Here is a 12,710-nt window from a genome sequence, read left to right as displayed (position 1 = left end):
ACATTCTGAATTCCATCAATGCAAGTCAATGCAGTCATAAAACCCATACTTTGTTTGGAAAGGGTAAGCATCTGTGACCCCGGTGCTCTTAGAGCTCACACGTAACATGTAAACCATTACAGTACCAGGCGATCTACAAACATGCTTGAGAGTTATGTATTGCGGCGTAACAGAGAGAGATGGGGGAAGAACACATATTAGGCTAGTGATACCGTTTTCATTCAACATGCTAAACTGTCAGAATCACCTTTATTCAACAAACACATTATGCATGTACAGGAATTTGACTCTGTGAAATGGTGCTGCAACAATTAACAGAATACACAGACAGGTGATAAACAGAATGTAGGGACATTTAGATCCAGAATTTACACAGTCATCATACACTATGTACACAGTGAACACCGAGCTAAAAACTACAGACTACATTAAAAACACTATAAGCTACATTATTAGTTGTGCATGTATAAATTAAACAATTTAGGATGATGTACAATAGGGGAAATATACGTATATGGTTTGAGATTCTTCAAAGTAGTCACCCTTTGCCTTGATGACAGCTTTGCACACTCTTGGCATTCTCGCAAACAGCTTCACCTGAATGCTTTTCCAACAGTTCCCACATATGCTGAGCACTTGTTGGATGCTTTTCCTTCACTCTGCGGTCCATCTCATCCCAAACCATCTCAAGTGGGTTGAGGTTGGGTGATTGTGGAGGCCAGGTCATCTGATGCAGCACTCCATCACTTGGTTAAATAGCCCTTACACATCCTGGAGGTGTTTTGGGTCATTGTCCTGTTGAAAAACAAATGATAGTCACACTAAGCACAAAGCAGATGTGATGGCATATCGCTGTAGAATGCTGTAGTAGACATGCTGTTTAAGTGTGCCTTGAATTCTAAATGAATCACTGACAGTGTCATCAGCAAAGCACCCCTACACTTCTTCCTCCATGCTTCACTGTGGGAACTACACATGCAGAGATCATCCGCTCACCTACTGTACTCTGTGGTTGGAACCAAAAATCTAAACTGTTAACTAATCAGGCCCAAGCAAGTCTCTTCTTCTTATTGGTGTCCTTTAGTAGTGTTTTCTTTGCAGCAATTCGACCATGAAGGCCTGATTAACGCAGTCTCCTCTGAACAGTTGATGTTTAGATGTGTCTGTAACTGCAATTATTTGGGCTGTAATTTCTGAGGCTGGTAACTCTAATGAACTTATCCTCTGCAGCAGAGGTAACTTAGGGTCTTCCTTTCCTGTGGTGCTCCTCATGAGAGCCAGATTCTTCATAGCTCTTAAAGGTTTTTGTGACTGCACTTGAAGAAACTTTCAAAGTTCTTGACATTTTCTGGATTGACTGATTCATGTCTTAAAGTAATAATGGACTGTTGTTTATTTGAGCTGTTCTTGCCATAATATTTACTTGGTCTATTACCGAATAGGGCTATCTTTTATATACCACCCCTACCTTTTCACAATTGATTGGCTTAAATGCATTAAGAAGGAAAGAAATTCCACAAATTAAGTTTTAACAAGGCACACCTGTTAATTGAAATGCATTCCAGGTCGTTGAGAGAATGCCAAGAGTGTGCAAAGCTGCCATCAAGGCAAATTGTGGCTACTAAATGATTCCATATGTGTTATTTCAGAGTTTTGATGTCTTCACTATTATTCTACAATGTAGAAAATACAGAAAAACCATTGAAGGAGTAGGGGTGTCCAAACCTTTGCCTGCTACTGTAATTGATCTTTTTTGTGAAAAAATATCTCTTTGAGGGGGTTAAGCACTGTGCTGGTTTTCTTTCCTACAACAAAGTTCATTGTATGGTTCTGTTTCCGACAAAGTGGGATGAAACACAAAAAGCAACATAATAACCACTATGTATCCCTGCTAGGCAAAACTTCAGCTACAGTACAGTACATACACTTCCACCCATGTCCAAATGAAAGATGGGCTTATCCTGGACCCCATAATGCTCACTCCAGTAAACATTTCCTCTACTTTATCTTTCTTTCTCATTCTCTCTCCCTCTCTCCCCCTCTGTCTCTCTCACTCTCTCTCCCTTCCACTCCCTCTCTCACCCTCTTTCTCCTTCTGCTCCCTCCTCTCTCAATGTTTTCTCTTTCTCACACTCAAGTAACCATATCACAAGCCCTGAACATAAAACCTTCACTTTCACTCCACATCCACCATCCACTGAGGTCCAGGGTGCTTCGTTATCCTATAGATATGATGTTATTGCTTCCCTAAACCCAATGAACTAAACAGTGTCATGTACAGATAACAATCCTTCAGAGCAGAAACCAAGTGCAGGGTGATAGATGTGAAAATAAACCATTGCAAGCAACATAATCACTGCTGAAAAGCGTGCTGTGTTGTTAGACAAGCCAATTTCTCTACTGTGAGCTTGGTTTCTATAGAGCTCTCGCTCTCTCGCTCGCTCACTTACATACACATAAACACACACACACACACACACATATACACACACACACACACACACACACACACACACACACACACACACACACACACACACACACACACACACACACACACACACACACACACACACACACACACACACACACACACACATACAGAATAGCACTAAATCGTTCAGCACGGAATGAAACATTCTGGAAACCCTAATTGTGCCCATTTTCTATAAAAAATAATAATTGAAAAAGCTCAAATCCATCTCAGAGCCAGGCTCTACAGTATAACCACTTACAGATGAACTCCATCAGTGGAGGCTCCTCAGAGAAGGAAGGGGGGGGACATTCTACTATAAATAATGAAACATTCAAAAGACACATTTTTTAGATAAAACGATACAAAATATATCCACGTAACAAAATATCTGATTAAAACACACTGTTTTGCAATAAAGGTCTACAGTAGTCTCAACAACACACTCCAGGCTAGCACCATGGTTTAGCTAGAGGACAGCTATATCCCGTCCTCCTCTGGCTACAGTACATTGACTTCAATACGAAACCTAGGAGCCTCACGGGCCTTACCCCCTTCCATAGACCTACATGGTTATTATGACCACTTCCGGATGACGTCCTCCAACCAATAAAAGCTTTTGCAATATGAACTGACATGTTGTCTTTCCAAAGATAGGTTTAGGATTAGAGAATGAACCTAGAGTGGTGTGTTGGGGTTGTGCCACAGAGCATTATGGGGGTTCTACGTGTTAATAATCTTGGTGAGTTGGTGACATATTGGATAGAGAATGAGAGTGAAGAGTGATAGTTGAGAATTTTGGGGATATTATTCAATTCAAATTAGTTTCTTCAAACTACAGGAGGCGGAAGAGGTAGATTATATATTGTTTTCTTGGTTTTAGAACTATATTTGTGTTGCGTTAGTGCAATTTATTTACATTTGTCTTAACTTTAGTAGCAAGTAGCTAGCTAGCTACCAGGGTGCAGTTCTCTTCCAGAATGGCTAACTAATGCAAACAACAACATAGTGGATTTTTTGTTGAAGAAGCCCTTTATTGCCCATATCAGATTCAATCTTCCTGGAAAAAGCTGCATCGATCATGTAATGGACAAACATCTGCGTATTCAAACTGCACAACACAATGAGAAGGTAAGAAGAAACAGGGTCACATGCAGATTATCGGCAAGAGTTGGCTTTTACTTAGGGGCACGACGAGAGGGAAAGTTCAACTAACAAGGGCAACTACTATACAAGGAGCTTGTAGAGGTAATTGCACATTATGATGCTTTACTTGCTGAGCATATGGAAGTTTCTATTGTCTTCTCTGGGATGTCGAAATCAATTCAGTATGATTTAATCGCTTCCTTTGCGTCATCCATTAAACGTGAGATTAAAAAGAGAGGTTGACGTAGCACATTTCCACTTTCCTCCGGTATTAACACATCATCAATCCAGGCAGACAAAAGCAAAATCTCTTTACATAAATGTTGCAGCAGCCTAGGCGACGCCTAAACATTGGAGATCTGACATGCTGTATGGGATGAAAACGAGACTATTTTTCAGTCTGATCAACTGTAGGCTACTAATAAGAGCCTATGCGCCCTGTCCATCTGGTCAGTGTAAACTAATTGGTCATGTAATTGGTCATGTATTTATAGTCTATTTGTGTGTCAGGAGAAAATGTGAATGTGATCAAATGTGGTTTATATTCAAACTTGGGCTGGCTAGGCGGCCTAGACCTTTTCAATCACAAATGATTAACTGTAATGAATCAATCGACATAATAGTGATGACATAGACTGTGAGTAAATGTTTTATTAGGCCTGCAGTTGCATAGGCCTGCACTATGTAAGCATGCATAAAAAGCTCAGCCCTGTGAGTTCTATTGTCCATCAGTGTTGTCTCTGTGTCTAGGTAGAGGAAACACCCTGTTAGTCTATTCTAAGTCTAAGGTTGCTGCAGTTTGACAGGGTTTTCATCCTTTTTCCCCAGAAGTTTTTAAGACCATGTGACCGGATTAGAAAAACTGGTCCCATCATAGCCCATATAAAACCTTTTCACAACTGATTAATCACTGTCATATCCTATAAGGTCCTGAGTTTTCCTGGTTAAGTTACCAGATAAGGAAAAACTCTGGGCCCCAGGGGAAAGAAAATGTCCCCACCACTCTGGGACCTATGGTGCTACCAGTCTTCTCACAGTTGTCAGTTATCATCAGGTATGTGAACGGCCAGGGCTTTATCTAGGAACATTTCTCAGATGTACTTTGATGTGTCAAGTGGGCGAGATGCGCAGTCTATGTTTGGCTTTGTGAATGCTGAAATGTCTGAGTTTAACTTCATGTATAATCTTGTTGACCAAACCTACGCTGGCGCAGCTGCAATGGAATTTATCTGCAATTTGTATTTACAGCTAAGTGAGTGCCCCTCATGTTCCCTGATTTAAAAGGTGATGACCACTCCACTCCACAACCATTGTCAACTCTCTCCTGACAGGAACTGAAGCCACGTCTCATGTGCCCTCTCATCCACTGGCACATTGAATGTTTCCTCTCCAAGCACTGAGAGTAGACCGGTCCATTTTCTATGTAGAGGAAATTACATACACAAACACAATCACATTATTACACATCAATAATTTGACTCCTTGTTTGAACTAACTCATTCTTAGCTTTTTTGTCTAACTGTGTAGTGTGTTGTGTTATTGTTGTTTGTCTTCCCAGTCAAATCCTGTCCTGTTATCAATGGAAGAGTTGAGCTCTTCTCCATCACCATCCATTCATGATGAGCCTGTCCTGCACTGAAGCCTCTGAACACCTCAACTCATGTCTCATACGCTCATTCAATCACTGCTGTGATCCCTTTCCAACGCTGTGTAAGTAGCTCTCTCAATCCCATTCCCTATAATATTGTACTCTAAATGTCTAACTTAAGTGCTTTAGGTTCAAATAATTTGTCTTTCACAAATGTATTTTAAAGATGCTTTGTCGTCTCCGTTCGGTCCGCGCCTTTACCCATCCTCCTCAATTTTTCAAGTCACCCGCCTCCACTGGACTTCATTGCATTTAATTGATGGGGGAATGGCAATCGTTTCTCCCCCTCCAATCAAAGGTAATGAGGGCTAGCGCTCTCCTGACACCCCCTTGTTGAGTGAATGGTACGGCCTATAACCCATGACTTCCTAAATTATTTAGTATACAGGGCCCCAGACTGATTGACTTCATCCAGTCAAAATTTATGTACAAAATAATTGCGTGCTGTGGTATTAGGGGAAAGGGTTCTCTGGCCTGGTCAAATCTATGTACATTCATATCTACAGATCTCTTAAGTTCATTGTTTCATTGTTTATGGAAGAATTGGGCCTTTGGTCTACTTTCTTTTCTGCCCCCCTCTCTCCTTTTTTGTTCCTCTTTCTCTCTTTCTATACAACATTTTACATCAAGTGCATGATCACATGGTATCACAATAAGGCACCAATCACATCAGAACTTTTCACGTCGGATTAGTCAAAAACATATGCAAACGCATCATTAGAAGATTCTGGTGATGCCGTCAGGTGAGGACACAGTAGAACGTGTGTGAGATCACACAGTATGTGGAGCTGGTGACACTCCATCCAGACAAACAGCCAGAGGGGGAACAGGCACGCTCGTTTTGCCAGAGAAAGGTGGCCCTGGCTGGGCGTGACATGCTCCCTCTGCCCGCTGGCACTGTCCAGCTGCTGGAGCTCTAACACTCAACATCCCCTGTTATGTTCCTTGCTATTTTGTTTGAGTAGTTGTTGCCTTTGGGCACAGATCTAGGATCAGGTTACTCTCTAAATCCTATCGTAATCATTAGCTGGGGTAAACACAAAACTGACCTTAAACTCTTTTCTGTTTCCTCCTTAAAACAAAATGAGTATCAAGCCAGAGAGAGAGAATGATAAGGATATCTCCAGGCAAGGAGTCAAACAATGATCTGGTGCTGCCTGTTTTCCTCACTTCAGGACAAACCGGATGGAGAGCCATGAAGAAAGCTATGAAAAAAATAACTGAACTTTTTTTATGTCCTTGTGAGGTGTACTCTTCTCTAACTAGATCTCTTAAGCGGTGACTTCGAAATTTGGACATCTATCCATGTCCTGAGCACATCGGGAAATGCCTTCAAATCCGCCCACTATGGGCAACAGCGAGCACTATTACCATCAAGTAGGCTTGGGATTTGCTAGGTCGCTGTGGACGGGGGTGGTGGATAGGCATAATCCTATTACTCTGTGGATCCCAGTGGTGGACACTTGTTTGTAAACAAACCTTAACCCTTACCTTAACCATTCAGAATGAGTGCCTAAACATAAGATGTTAACCCTATCCAAAACCTTAATCTTCTAAATCTAGACGTTTTGTAGAAACGGAACGATGCTGAGAGAGAGAGAGCAAATAAAAAACATCAGAATTGAGTGCATTTAGTTATTCCCAGGGGTAGGGAGGGAAGGAAGGAAGGAGGCAGCAGCAGTCCAGTCAGCTAGACTTTGGTCAGGGGATGAGGACATGGTCATGCACAAGTGGCCTTATGTAACCACAGGGACCAGACTGTCTGAAGAGTCCTGGAGATTGCTACACACTGCTTGTGGATGCCAGCAGTCTGTTCCACACAGTAAACAATGTGGAAGCTGTTATCAATCACTGCCAGAGTCAGTAAACAGACCCAACAATCACTGGAGCCCAATGAAGGGTTGCTCTGTGTATACAATATAATGGAGGCCCACTAAGACTGGCTCTGCCTTTACTATGGCTGACCGAGGGAATAACTTAGTATGGGAGTGGAGAGTGTATAGGGAAAGAAGAGGTGAGGAAAGGAGGGAGGGGCAGAAGGCAGGAGAAGACGATAGATGGATGTAGAGGAAGAGAAGGTGCATTAGGGAGGATGTAGAGAAGGGAGATGAGGACGGAGAGGGATAAATATACAGAGAACCAGCTCTCATCTTTAGTCACTCATTCACAGTCCATTTACTGCTGTTGTGTTGAATAATTTGCCATTATTTCAGTAACTCGATAGCTCTCATCAGCCTCAGTGCATACGGCGGTCAGAGCATCAAACAACAGGAGAAGAGGAGGTCTAGAAGGGAAAGAAGTGGAGAGAGAAAGAATGCCTTTCATTAAAACATCAAAGAAGGCGTATCATTCCCCAAATGCCTGCGCTTCACTGAGCCACTTGTTGCCTTGTGGGATGAGTTCTGGGCGATTCAGCTGTAAAATTAAAGGAGAGCCGCACAATCTAGGAGCTCAGATGCAATCATTTAATAACCTATTGTCCAACGTTTCGACAGACAAGCTGTCTTCATCGCATCTCGATTCAGCTGTAACATATTGACCACTTGACTCTTGTTGTTTCAGCTAATCACATGGCAAGAGGATGCCAGACTCCAATGCTTCTTCTCAAGGATTAACACCAGGAAGTTGGGGGAACAGATTAAACAAGTGCACACTTTGGTCTCACTCTCTTGTTTGCTCTCTTCCCCCTTACTCTTTCCACTGGATATCTCTTTCCATTTATGTGTCCATCCATCCTTTTATGTGTCCATCCACCCATTTATGTGTCCATCCATCCATTTATGTGTCCATCCATCCATTTATGTGTCCATCCATCCATTTATGTGTCCATCCATCCTTTTATGTGTCCATCCATCCTTTTATGTGTCCATCCACCCATTTATGTGTCCATCTATCCATTTATGTGTCCATCCATCCTTTTATGTGTCCATCCATCCTTTTATGTGTCCATCCACCCATGTATGTGTCCATCTATCCATTTATGTGTCCATCCATCCATTTATGTGTCCATCCATCCTTTTATGTGTCCATCCATCCTTTTATGTGTCCATCCACCCATTTATGTGTCCATCCACCCATTTATGTGTCCATCCATCCATTTATGTGTCCATCCATCCTTTTATGTGTCCATCCATCCTTTTATGTGTCCATCCACCCATTTATGTGTCCATCCACCCATTTATGTGTCCATCTATCCATTTATGTGTCCATCCATCCATTTATGTGTCCATCCACCCATTTATGTGTCCCATCCATTTATGTGTCCATCCATCCATTTATGTGTCCATCCATCCATTTATGTGTCCATCCATCCATTTATGTGTCCATCCATCCATTTATGTGTCCATCCATCCATTTATGTGTCCATCCATCCATTTATGTGTCCATCCATCCATTTATGTGTCCATCCATCCATTTATGTGTCCATCCATCCATTTATGTGTCCATCCATGCATTTATGTGTCCATCCATCCATTTATGTGTCCATCCATCCATTTATGTGTCCATCCATCCATTTATGTGTCCATCCATCCATTTATGTGTCCATCCATCCATTTATGTGTCCATCCATCCATCCATTTATGTGTCCATCCATCCTTTTATGTGTCCATCCACCCATTTATGTGTCCATCCATCCATTTATGTGTCCATCCACCCATCCATTTATGTGTCCATCCATCCTTTTATGTGTCCATCCACCCATTTATGTGTCCATCCATCCATTTATGTGTCCATCCATCCATCCATTTATGTGTCCATCCACCCATTTATGTGTCCATCCATCCATTTGTGTCCATCCATCCATTTGTGTCCATCCATCCATCCTTTTATGTGTCCATCCATCCATTTATGTGTCCATCCATCCATCCATTTATGTGTCCATCCATTCTTTTATGTGTCCATCCATCCATCCATTTATGTGTCCATCTATCCATTTATGTGTCCATCTATCCATTTATGTGTCCATCCATCCTTTTATGTGTCCATCCATCCTTTTATGTGTCCATCCATCCTTTTATGTGTCCATCCATCCATTTATGTGTCCATCTATCCATTTATGTGTCCATCCATCCTTTTATGTGTCCACCCATCCATTTATATGTCCATCCATCCTTTTATGTGTCCATCCATCCTTTTATGTGTCCATCCACCCATTTTGTGCTGCCTGGATCAGGGTTATTTCACAGCCCCCACCCGGGGGTCAGGGAGGGTGGGCTGGGGGGAGCCATCGAGGGTAGGCTGGGGGGGAACCATGGGGGGTAGGCTGGGGGAGAACCATGGGGGCTAGGCTGGAGGGGCTATGGAGGGTGGGCTGGGGGAGCTATGGAGGGTGGGCTGGGGGAGCCATCGAGGGTAGGCTGGGGGAACCATGGAGGGGCTGGGGGGCCATGGAGGGTGGGCTGGGGGGGACATGGAGGGTGGGCTGGGGGAGCCATGGAGTGTGGGCTGGGGGAGCCATGGAGGGTGGGCTGGGGGAGCCAGGGAGTGTGGGCTGGGGGAGCCAGGGAGTGTGGGCTGGGGGAGCTATGGAGGGTGGGCTGGGGGGAGCCATGGAGTGTGGGCTGGGGGGGAGCCAGGGAGGGTGGAGTAGTATGTTTCTAGAGGTCCCACAATGATCCTAAAGTCATTATCTTGATAGAATATGGGGCACCCCAACCTAGGGCAGAGGCGTCTGCTTTCCCTGGTTTCAGTTTTTTGGAGTGGGTGTGGGGAAGTTTAGAGGGGAGGAATCCAACAAGTGAAACCCCACACTGGAATTATAGTATTTGAAGCTGGAGGAGGATGGCCTGGGGTTGGAAGGGTTCATAGGGTCAACTGCAGCAGGGACAGGTCAGGGGAGCATCTGCTGGGACACTCTCATTCTCTTGCTCTTTCTCAGATTCATTAGCATGAATGGCAAGGTGACTGATGCTTTAGCAAAGTGAGACTGATAAGAACATCAACAATAACGACATTAAACGTCTCTGCTAAAGACGTTTGATTCACTGATAAGCTCTTGGACACACACACACACACACACACACACACACAGACAAACTTGTCAGCTGAGGGACCCCGGGGCAGTGTAGCTGCACATCTGAGTGTTTCTTTATAATGTCAAAACATTTATCTCCAAAACATTTCTCTCCAGGATGAAGCTGGGGGGCACTCACTCTAATCGTTTGAACCACAGCAGAGTGGTCAAATACTGTACCTCTAGCACATGATGGCGTTGAGGGAAGTCAAGTACATGTGCGTGATGAATAATAACCTTGCCTGAGACTTGAAGACACGTGTTAGCTCCCAGAATGCAGACGATGCCAGATACCAGATACTTTTTCTCGACCAGGTTTCCCAGAGGCATTTCCAGATGAGTTCACAGTGAGCGGTCGTCACATAGACAGACTGAGGTATTCACACAGAAGTATTCACACACACAAACAAGTTAGGCAAGACAAAGTGACCTCTATCCCCTTAAATCTGTCCGGTTCGTCGTGCCCCTGTCAGTCCCTGTCAGTGTACTGATGACACAGTGTAGGTCACATACCAACACACAACAGCTGCTGCTCTGGCTAACACTGGAGCCAATGACCTACGGGCAGTACACCACTCGCTGCACAGCTACACAGACATACCATTAGCGTTACTGTCTCTACTGAAAATGATGTAGGTAACTAGGTAAGTCAGTTGCTAGGTAGGCAATGTGTAGCATACGCTGGCAGAACACTCTCTCTCACAAACACATGTACGTACACACACACACACACATCTCTCACAAACACGCGTATGTACATACGCACAAACTCACACACTTCAATATACTCGCAAACTCACTCACACACTTCAATACACTCAAATACTTCAATACACTCACACACTCAGTTTTTCATGGGGTCTCTCAGTCACTTCCGTAGGGAAACAGAAGTGTCATCCCAGGACTGTATTGAATGTAAATATGAGATCAGTGGAAATACGTCAGTATTGAAAAGATTGCATGGAGGGGTGTCAAAGCTGATGTGAGAGAAATGGGTCTCTGGTTTCGCCTATGTGGTGAGGAGCAGGACAGGTGTGTGTGTGTGTGTGTGTGGTGTGTGTGTGTGTGTGTGTGTGTGTGTGTGTGTGTGTGTGTGTGTGTGTGTGTGTGTGTGTGTGTGTGTGTGTGTGTGTGTGTGTGTGTGTGTCCGTGCGCGTGTGTGTCCGTGCGCGTGTGGATTTACTCTGTCTAGTAGGATAATCCCTCATATAAAGTGGTGCTGTTGAAACAAATCTCAGATTAATAAAGACATGAGTTCCCAGGACTGGAGCAGACCGGAACCAATCCTGGATTTCATGTGATCTGGGGTGGGAATTGAGTCACTTTGGAAAACAGTAACACACAACCACACACACACAGAGATTCTCTCTTACTTACAGTCAGTGACAGCCATAGCCATGTGGTTTTGCCAATTTCACTTCAGATTCTTTTGTTTATCCACATTACTCCAAATTTAGAAGTTGCTCCAAATGTCAAATGTCAAAGTGTTTTTGACACCCTGGGTTGTTCCTCCTGCTCCGTATGGGATTACGCCCATCCGCCACCCCTGTCCAGAACACCCTAGCAAAACCCAAGCCTACTTGATTGTAATAGTGCTCTATGTTGCCCCAAGTGGCCGGTTTTGAAGGAATTTCCTGACTTCCTCAGGACATGGACAGACGTCGATTTTTGAAGTCAATCTTGAGCGATCTGGCTGGTGGTTTACCAATATAGGAAAGGCCTTGGGAGTTGAATAGCATGGAAAACCATTGCCGTAGCACCTTTCCCTATCTCCAAACCAGCCACCCCTTTGTCCATAGCTCCTTCACCACAGTCTATCCGTCCTCCTAGGATGTGCTAACTACCCATCCCTGTTTCCTATCTTCCTTCTAGCTCTATACCAGAGAAATGTAGTATGACTTTACTCTGTCCAAATCTGACGAGGTTTCTACTCCGTGATTTCTGTTCCCAGTTAAACACACATCTCTGCTTAAGAATCTGGAAAGAGGTTTGGATCACTGATGAGCTCTTGGACACACACACTTAGAGACCAGATGTTTATTACTCCCTACGTACGCTTTGAGGTGCTGGTCCGTTCCAAACTCTTTCCTCCCACACAATTATATACCACAGTAATGAAATGAAAACTGTGATTTTGACACAATGGTTTCCAGGTTCTGCTCATGTCTGCTTGATTTACACTTGTGACCAATAATCACACACACATTTGCGCACGCGCATACACACACACACACACACACACACACACACACACACACACACACACACACTTCCCCTTTGTGTTCCGACAGTTTCTCTATACACAAAATTGGGAAGCTTGTGTAAATGGCTGTGGATACTAGATTAAGAGGCCTGGCACTCTATGTCTGAATGGCAGTGGACTGACTATGAGCTGTGAAACAGGGACCATCTGTCAACTTTCTGAGTGT

Source organism: Oncorhynchus tshawytscha, linkage group LG22 (genome assembly GCF_018296145.1).
Source record: "Oncorhynchus tshawytscha isolate Ot180627B linkage group LG22, Otsh_v2.0, whole genome shotgun sequence".
In the NCBI taxonomy this organism is placed as follows: Eukaryota; Metazoa; Chordata; class Actinopteri; order Salmoniformes; family Salmonidae; genus Oncorhynchus; species Oncorhynchus tshawytscha.
This window is presented reverse-complemented; position numbering follows the sequence as displayed.